The sequence below is a fragment of the Chinchilla lanigera genome, unplaced genomic scaffold, assembly GCF_000276665.1.
Source record: "Chinchilla lanigera isolate Chin_1 unplaced genomic scaffold, ChiLan1.0 scaffold00111, whole genome shotgun sequence".
NCBI classification, from domain to species: Eukaryota; Metazoa; Chordata; class Mammalia; order Rodentia; family Chinchillidae; genus Chinchilla; species Chinchilla lanigera.
Genome location: NW_004955512.1, coordinates 5,582,149 through 5,592,445, shown reverse-complemented (window position 1 = coordinate 5,592,445; position 10,297 = coordinate 5,582,149). Strand labels below are relative to the sequence as shown.

The 10,297-nt window shown below is 39.0% G+C and overlaps 1 long non-coding RNA gene across 1 annotated transcript; it reads left to right on the top strand.

Moving 5' to 3' along the window:
* The first annotated feature begins 2,288 nt into the window (after positions 1-2,288).
* On the top strand, positions 2,289-9,869 carry LOC102007455. The gene is made up of 3 exons (XR_264450.1): positions 2,289-2,432; positions 2,749-2,935; positions 9,729-9,869. It is a non-coding gene; the product is annotated as an uncharacterized LOC102007455 (long non-coding RNA).
* Positions 9,870-10,297: the final 428 nt, after the last annotated feature.

Genomic DNA, 10,297 nt, shown 5'->3' with positions numbered 1-10,297 from the left:
AGCTGATGAGCTTCCAGCTTTCACGGAGGTTATATTCTGGTCAGCTAGTGTGAGGTTTTGCATTCCATTATGAAACACCTGACACCTATAACTTAGAAGAGGAGATTTTCATTTTTGGTTCACAGCCTCAGTCCCCAGTTCATGACTCCAAGGAACAAATATGGTGGAAGGTTCTGGTTGAGAAAAGGTGCTCTACTCATGAAGGCCAAGAGCAACCAATGTCCCTGACTCACGGCACTGGAAGGTTCACTGTCCCTGCTCTCAGAAAGGGGCTATGCCAGCCAAAACTCTACTTTCCCATTTTGAAGAGGCCCAAGGGAACCTACAATGACTCTGTCCACCCATATTACCATCTTTTATGAGGAATTCTGTGTAACACAGAATGTCATGGGCAAGTGAAATCAACGACTTCATTCCGTTTTGACTTATTTCTCTGGAAAACCCTCTTCTAGTTCTTTAGCAATAGTTGGAGTTGAAGAGACCCCTTAGAGATTCTTTACTCATCCTCTGACATGTGGCTTTGAAGGCCTAATGCTTAACTATAAGTTTCTCGTTGTCTCAGAGTCACCTTCTCCCTGGATGGGAAGAGATTCACCAGCAAAATTGTGGATAATTCTCAAATTCCAGAAAAGGCCAAAATGGATTTTACCTGTTGGGACTATTCCAGGTCTCTCTGACATAGCCAGCAGGTAGATACTGCTGCAAGGTATAAGGGAATACCTGACTTCAGAAAACTCTTCTTCCTCTACATATCAGAAAATAGAGGGATTTCTTTTGGTGTCTTTACCCAAAGCCTTGGACAAGAATGTTGCCCAGTGGCATACTTTGCAAAAAGTTAGATGGGGTGGTTGTGGATGGCCACCCTGCCTGAGTGAAACAGCAGCTACAGCAGTGCTACAGAGGAAGACTTTAGGACTGAAACTAGAAGTCCTGATTCCCTGTCAGGTCAAAGCAATTCTTGAGACCAAATGTTACTCAGGCTATGCTCTCAGACACCCCAGAGGTTATTATAAAATTCATAGTCCTCCTAGTCCTGCCTCTTTGATGCCTACAGTCCAAGAAGTTAGACACTCTTGTGAACAAGTGATCTTCCAGAGCTAAGAAGCAGGCAGGACATCAGTGACCTGTCCCTTCAAGACCCTTAGGAGGTGTTATTCACTGATAGAAATAGCTTTGTCCATGACAGACGTCAATAGGGAGGTTATACAGTTGTCAGTTCACAGCAGGTCACTGAGTACAACTTTCCCCCAAGGACTTCAGAAAGAGGTAGAGGTAACAACTGTTACTTGGCCATTGATATTAGGAAAAGTGAGCACCTATATACCTGTACAGACTCCAAATATCCTTTTCTTGTGCTACGTGCCTGTGCAACAATCTGGAAAGAAGCAACATGCTGACTAATAATCGATCATCTGTTTTTTAAAAAGCAGGAAACTTTACAACTCTTAGAGGTAGTCTATCTTCCCAAGCATGTTGCTGTTACTTATTGCAAAGGATCCCAAAGAGAAAGGTCTGAAATATTCTTGGGAAATTAAAAATCTAATAGGGAGGTAAGAAGGGCAGCCCTATAGCCCCTCAAGGCCCTGGCCTTATTCCCCGCTTCTGAAGAACCCTTCCTCAAGGTTTGCAGTGACAGACTACAGAAACCTTACGTGGGAGATGGTCACTAGAATTTTTGTAGGACTAAGAAGAAAGCTATTCCTGAGAACCTCCAGAAGACCTGAGGCTCCTTTGCAGAAAGTAAGACTCCAGTATTGTTCCAGGTGCAGATAACTAGTGTTATTAATAAGCCTAATTCACCACAGCTTACACGGGCACCTGTGTGGAGGCTTCTGTTTTTTTTTTTTTTGTTTGTTTGTTTTTTTGTTTTTTTGTTTTGTTTTTCTCCGGTACCGGGAACCGAACTCACGACCTTGCGCTTGCCAGGCAGGCACTTTTGCCGCTGAGCTAAATCCCCAGCACCGAGGCTTCTGTTTTTAATTAAATCCTTCATATGGATATTCTTGCTAAGGCTATGGGTCTCAGACTTTCCACAGTTTACCTAACCCCTCTCTTTCCCATGCTTTGTCCTCCACAAGGAGGGAAATCTGACCTGCTCTTCTCATTTTGGCTCTATATCCCAAACACAATAGGAAAGTTACTTTCTTTCTTCCATTGAACAAACAGCTCAGTAGTTACTAACTCTTTTCTTATTGCCTACTGACAGGTTTTCTTTCTTCAACCCAGCCACTCAGCTACAACATTCCAAGGCAGTTGGAGAACACATACTGTCCAGTATGTAGGGTCTATACAGCCCCTTCCAGCTAGAAGAAGCTATAGAAGACAAAGACCAGCACTCTCTTAGTACCTGAAAAGGAATTATGAGGATATGTGTCTCTCAGGGGGAAATGAGACAGGAGATTAGGGCATGGCAGAGCTGGCTGAGGAAGTAGGTATGACCTGTTAATTACAGAATCCAAGAATAGATGAGCAGAACAGTTACCAAAACCATTTATATGGACTTCTTACCAAAACTCAAGCAGGCTTTCAGTAGGATGCCCTGGACCTGATTCCAGCCTCGGTGTGAGTGACACAGAAATGACAGTCCACATTGAGTTTTTCGTTGCTGTGTTCTCACTTGCACGATGGCTGCCCTTATGATATAGGGGATACTTCTTTTCCTACTTTTACTTAGCCCAAGCTCACTTTGCAGAGTCCATTTCTTTTCCTACCTTGAGTAAAACTTGCTACTATTTGTGCTTGTCTCAGGACAGAAGAAAATCTAAAACCACCTCCAGAAAGAGAATTCAGCACCGCAAAGCTCAGTAACAGAAGAAAGCAGAGAAAACAGCCAAAGGTTTCAGTTTTAAAAGCTTATAGATAAGTCAAGGATCCAGCAACCAAACTGCAGAGTGTCCAAGGGGGTAGAATGAAAACCTCCAGAATGTCCATAGAGGTAGGTTGCAGGTGGAATGAAAAATGTGTTAGAAAATATCAGCATCACTTATTCACTGTATTGATTGATTGATTGATTGGTTGATTGACATAGGTTTTATTAGGGAAGGCTACAGAAGTGTGCACTCAGCAAACAGTGTGAGATTAGAGAGATATGCCATATGGCCCAGGATTGTGTGCACACATGCGCACACATGTGCACGTGTGTGTGAGTTTGTGTGTTTGGAAGTATCCTGTAATATAAGTGATATAAAATGTTTTGCCTATAAACATTCTTTGCACACTTTAAAGCTGTTTCTTAACATTAAGTTCAGGTGTTTGCCCTTTATTTTATACACTAGTTTAATTTACAGACAAAGAGAGTCTTTAAGGAATTTTGGTATGATAGGCCTGAAGAGAAAACAACAAAACAGAAATAAGGTTAGGGAGTACAAAGAAGCCTCAGAACTGAAGATATGAAGAGCACAGAGGAGTGAACTTGGGTAACGATGTCCTGATGTGTCAGTTTTCTTGAAGGAGTGAAATTATTATGATTATGATTTTATCTCATTTCTACCTACCTTTATTTCCTGTCTCCCATCACATGCGTGCTACCTCTCAAGGTAGACGTACGAGAAATATGAGGACAGAGAAGACAGTGCGAAACAGTCATGATAAGGCCTGTCAGTGAGCAAGGATATGACATCAAAGTTTTGATTATGCATTTGAAATTTTTGGTCACATATTTGAAGGAAAACCCATCATCAGAATTGGTCATGCTTTTCTAGGAATATCTTTTGTAACTTTACGATAGAGGCAGAGTAAATGACTTCATCTGAGTTGGGAATTTTTCCAAGTATTACAATAAAGCAAAGAAAGGTGAAATGACTAAGCATGCTTTCTAGGAAGGAGATGTAACGTTGGACTGCCCAAGCAGTGTGGGCGGGGAGGGAAATACACTCAGGAACAAGGCAATAGATAGTGAATCAGTGATCCACTTTTTGCAATGGTCAAAATTTATGTAGTTTTGGAGTTGGGATAGTAGAGCAAGTAAGCCAAAAGAATAAAAGTGCATTGGGATGTTTGAAATCAATTTGCAGCCGTCATGTGTTATTGACAAATTCTACTTTGACATCTGATCACGTGAGTGTTAATTGAAGGAAAGGTCAGCAGAGAAAAAGATGTCTAAGAACTTGGAATTCAGGGGCTTGCCATTAGAGTAGGAGTGCTGCCAGAGGGGAAGGCAGTCAGAGCACTCCTGAAATCACTAGTGGCCTCATTGTGGAAGGACATAAGGGGTTTTAAGGGAAAAACTAGGAGAATTAAAGGGTGGTAGATAAGTAACACACATCAAAGAAAAGGAAATTGTGGAACACTGAAAGCAAGAAATAGCTTGGAAGTGGCAATAGTTCATGATTGTCTGGAGAAGTCCTGTTGACCTGTTGCTCTGAAGCATTATTTCTTTTACTTAAAAAAGTGTTCCTTTTACTGAAATGTTTACTCAAGTACAAGGACACATCTATTATTTCTGAAGTGTATGGTATGTGAATAAAGGGAAAGACAAGCTTTTCCTCAATGGTCATTCCCTCAGTGGACTGTAACATTTCTGTTACAATCAAAAGGGAAGGGAACTGTGCAGAAGACACAGTATGAAGGTGTGTTTGTTGGTGATAGTTTGAGAGTTCAGAAAGACAAGACTTTTGGTTGTGGGGGAGGAAATGGCTGATGAGGTCACATTAATGCATTCGTAGACTGGGGTATAAGGTATCAGTGAGGGGTGAAGAATTAATAATGACCAATTCTAGACAACAGAGGAAGCTGAGATTGGATACTTCAGAGTGAAAAGACTTCTCTTAGATAAAAATACAGATTTTGTGGCAACTTGGATTATGCAGTGATTAGAGACAATGAATATTTTGGTGATCAGGTATTCTTGGGGCCAGCAGTCATGCCACCAGTGACCAATAGGATTAATCTTCATTATTTTGAGTCACAAGGTGGTATACACAAAAGCATCCTTATATTCTTTTGCTACATTCATTAATGGATTCATTTACTCCAAAAGCAACCATTTATTTACTGATATATTAAAAGCCATGTGATAATGGACATATATTTTTATATTCTGAAATAGTGCAAGTTCACAAGAAGAAACTCAGATCATAAAACTTCAAGAAAAGTTAAGAAATAAAGCCTATTAACACATCCCAGAACAGAGTAAGAAGATCTGGATAATGGTTGTTACATCTCAATCAAATTCATGAAGGGAAAAATTGTACTTTTGGACAAAATAAACCCTTTAACCCCAGCCAAATTGAAGAGGCAGGTTAAGAAGAAAGCAGAGGCATGCACACGGGCCACTGCCAACTGTGTGTGAGAGAGTCCTTGACCTCAGAGGGCAAGCTCAACCTCTATTAAAGCATCTAGAGGTGGTAGGTCATGCTAATGGAGCACCCTAACAGGAAAAGCCAAATTGGTCTAAAAGTAAATGAACAGGAAGAGAACATCTGCATCTCAAAGATGCTCTCCTTCTATGATTGGAGATGGTCATAGGAGACTTAATGCCTAAGTGCCTTCTACCCCTTGCCAAAGAAAAGACCCCAGGTGGGGGAGAATGAAATGCTGGTGAGAAGAGGGAGATGAAAGCCACAAAATGCTGGTATCCTAGTTTTCCACATGCCTAGCATGAGGGCAGGGGCTTGAGTACAATTTAAGTTATAGAAGATCAAGCTATAGAAAACCAAGTCTTATTTCTTTTTTTTTTTTTTTTTTTTTGTTGGTTTTTCTCCAGTACCGGGAACCGAACTCACGACCTTGCACTTGCCAGGCAGGCGCTTTTGCCACTGAGCTAAATCCCCAGCCCCCGAAGTCTTATTTCTTAAACATCTGAACTTTGGGGCTGCTTCAAGTTATTAAGGCTGTATTTATTAGGCTAGCCTAGAACATGGCAAGAAATAAATCCAGGAATGTCAAGCGCTTCACATGACACGTGTATTCTCCTCCCTGAGTAGAGTCTGATGTGGTTCACTAGTCCTTCCCACCTTGGCAGGGAGCACTGGAACCCACGGTTCTTGCTTTCTCAACTCTCACAGTGTTGCTTGCGGTCCAGTTTTGTGTTTAAGCTGATGTTTTAATTCTTTTTTCTCTCTCCTTGTAACCCTCTGCTTCCACAAAAATTGCCAGGCTAATGAGACAGAGTTAACTATATGGTATGAAGGAAGCTTCATTGACTGCATTTCAGAATGAGTTTTAAACATAAACACCAGAGTTGTTTAATTATGGTCTTAATAATTAAATGACCTATAGTTTTTAATCTGTCATTTGGACCAACAACTGAACTGAATTTCAGCAATCCATTTTCTTTTCTCTGTTTCTCTGTGTGTTAGATTTTTGAGGTCTTTTGACTTCTACTGGTAAACACCTTAGTAGTGGCTGTACTAAGGTTTGCAAGTAGGTCCTTGAGGAGCAAAGTCAGAAGAGAGCATTTGAGAGACTATGAAACACAGGACATTGTCTTGGTCTCTGCAATTTACTATCATGCTTTGCAAACATCTTCTCTAGCCACTGAGGTACAGTCAAGAATGTCAGGGGGCTGGGATGCAGCTCAGTAGCTAGGAGAACAATTTCCTTGTATGTGTGAGACTCTGGCTTAGATCTTGAAGACTAAAATAAAAAATAGTATTAAAATCTGGACCTAACTAGGGTTAAATTTCTAAATGACTAATTGACTTGTTAGTGGTTCAGTGTGATAATCCTCACTGATGCTCTTTTAAAAAAATAGATAATATAGTGTTTATTTAAGGATATGGTTAGGAAGATATTATATTGATTTGTTGATCTGGCAGTAGAGTTCTTCCCAAACAATGCAAATATACATAGATGAACCTCTAAGTTCTGCTCTTCACATGTAGTTATTTTAGACTGGAGGTATAAAACAGAATAAAAGGATAGAAGAATGAATGAAAGAACAATAATAATAGAGGAAAAGACTATAGAAAGTTACATGTCTTGTCTTCTCTGATTGCTCAAGCTATCATCCCTTACTTCATTTAAAAAGATCTTCAGGTGAACTCTACTAAATGATCATCATTTATCATATTAGAGGCTCTGGCACATTGGTTTAAACAGTTTATTGTGCTGCATTCTCCTGATAAAACCACAAGCACAACAACTGTCACTATCTCTTTCAAATGCAATTTCCATATGTTTAGTGGTATTTGTTAAAAACTTATTTTTCTACTATATTTTTACATGGCTAAGTTATCAAGTATTTTGAGAAATGGAATAAGGTATTTAAAAAGTCCCCTGGGATATCAGCTCGAATTTCTCTGGATCATGGGCATCATTTTTTGGTAGCACAGAAGTATTGTACTTGTTTGTACAGTGATAGGATATCGAGGATTTGAATAACTGATATTGAAGCTGGGATACTGGCCCAGGTTGTTTCATTCTTTTGCCAGCTACAGATGCTGGCAAGCTTATTTGCTTTAATATTCTTCAGAATTGAATTGATCTGAGGAGTAGCATATTTGGAAGTGATTTTCTTTTGGATCACTTGGCTATCTGATCAGGAGTTCATGTTACTTAGTCACAGATGTTCAGCTGCTGCCTGGTTTTCTCAGACACTACTGAATGTTCTAATTCCAGCAGGTGAATCATTGGCTACACTTTCTTGTCTCTGAGGACCATACACACTTTCTAAATTGTTTATCATCTTATCAACTCCATTCATTCCTGTGACAGTTTAGCTTTTCTTCTCTGAGATTATTTCTTGGAGGGCGGAGTATTACTTGTATCAGACTTATCTTTGTTTTAATTAGATCTTACAACTTTTGTTAGGATATTTTTCATTTAATGTAATATTGCCACATTTCAAAGAAAAGAAATGGTTTGAAATAACAGGTCTCCACTTGTCTACTGGCATCTACAATGTTTGAAATACATTTAAATTTTGTTTTCAACCTGCTAATAAAGCTCTCAAGTCCAACATGGTGGGTTAATAAACTCCACAAAACTTGGTAAACATTACGTAGCTCTCTTCTTTCCTGTGTGACTGCCAAGTAACTGATATTTTACAGCTTTCTAATTGATAGCTTTATCTGTTTCCATCTTAGTTTTCAACATGTGTTTTATGACACGTTTAAGAATATAGATATCAAAGTTGCATTACCATAGCCTAATGCCTTCAATTAAGTCTTCATTTAGTTTATGTTAGTATATTTTATGGCATGATTTTCTTCTATTAATTTCAGTTTTCTTTTAAATTATTTATTTTTATCAAGGGCTACATTTCTCTGAGTTGTAAAATTTTGAAATCAGATTTCAACACCATTTATAAAAGACAAAGGTTTGTTGGTTTCCCTACTGAACTATCATGCTAATGTGACTTTTTCAAGAAAGGAAACAGATATAGCCATGCAAAACTTCTAAATTAGATTCAGAGATCTTTTTGTTTCTTTTAAATTGTAATAATGACTAACAAAGAAAAACATGCTTTCGGTACCTATGAATTGTTTATTTTATTATCAATGTTAAATTTTTCTTTTAACATTTCTGAATCCTATTTTAAAAATGTAAATCCAACAGCTTATATCCCTTAAGTATTTTCAAATACCAAACAGTTCTTTAGGAAACATAATATGTGAAAATGATAAAGGTGTGAGAGAGTAAAATACTTTATTTTAAATTTTAACTCTATAATGTTACAGTTTTAAAATATTAGCATTAGAAAATAAATTAGATTCTGTTTTGCTTATGCCATTTTTCTTTTTCTATCAGATTTGTTTTGTTTAATAATTTTTGTTTGACCTCTTAGCTGTAGGATAGAAATTCCAGTTATGAGCTGATAGAGTTGTTTAATCACCTGAGCATACCTCTAATCCCAGCACACTGGGAGGGTGATGAAGAGGATTAAAAATTCAAGCCCAGCTTGGGCATCTTTATGACTTAGAGATACCCTGTCTCAAAATGTAACACAAAAAAGGCTTGAGATGTAGTTCAGTACCAAGGTCCTGGGTTCAGTCCCTAGTACTGAAAAACAAAGGTTGTATACCACTTTTTCAGAGGAGCAAAACTGTGATTTCTGGGGTTGTTCCTTTCTGTGTTATAAATATTCCTCTCCCAGCCAATTAGAAGTTACCAATGTGATGTCCCTGTCAGAGTTAGGGACAGATGCACACAACGCTCTCTTTCAGAGACTGTGGTATTGGCAGCACTTTGCAGTAGCATTCTGAAACAAAAAAAGATCAGATTTGTGCAACTGTTGGTAATAGAAGGAAAGGCAAATCAGGCCCCTGGTTAAGTAAAAAATCCAATATATTCCCTGGGATATATGGGCAACCTATAGGAAAGTGCTACAAGTAAAAAAGGTGACAAATCAGAGCAAGAACTGATCCTAAGTTTTCAAACTGGTGCCTATGCAGTAAATACACTGCACCCAGTTTGGATACCCAACTCATTCACGAGAAAAGCCCATGATTAACTAGTGACAGTTCTTTGAGACCCTGTACAAATGAAATACATCCTTTATCCTGGGCCGCTGTGGCTGTGGAGAGGCCAGCTCTGCTCTCCTTTGCCTGGGATCCTCTGCCCATGGAGCAGTTTGCTTTCCTTCTTAACTTACCTACCCTGGCTCTGGGCTCATCTTCTGTGCTTCTTTTCTGTAATAAACTTGCACTTTAATGCAATCATAACTACTCCTTTGGTGATTTCTGTCTGACATGTGGCAACTACCCGCTCTTGCTGGTGACAGTGCAGGCTGCCGGAGGGGGCTATACCGCACCACCAGTGCTTATCATAGAAACTTTGTCTTCCAGAATCTTCTGCAGGCAAACAAAAGGAGAGAAGGTGGAAGAGACTTAATTCAGCTGTGAAAACGTAAGCAAAGTAATGAAAGAAGCGATGTCATATGTGTTCCACGTGCAGAGATATAGAAGGCAGGAAACTTGGATTTTGAAATCTTCTTCATTGCCACTCACCTGCTCTTTGCTTTATGCAGACCTTGTTCGAGGTACTGAATCTGTGGTCCTAAATTAACAAAAATAGAGTTCTGTCCCTTCTTTTATGATGTTTACAAGCTTTAACAGAAGAAAGGCTTTAATAATGTAAATGAATAAAAGCAAAAATTACAAATTATAACGTTCAGCAAAGTAACAGTTGTCAGCTATACCTTTTCTAAGAAGAAATTTTTTTCCTAGAAAGTATCCAGAAAGAACAAATTTTGTTTTGTACTTCTAGAGAACACACATTCATTTTTCTCCATAACCCTCACTATACAGTGTCTCACAACAGCTCGCTCGCTTTGCTGTCGGTCTACCTTCACCTCCTCAGTTCAGTCACTTCCGCCAAAGGCAGGCTATGAGCATGAACCACCCTATTCAGTTCT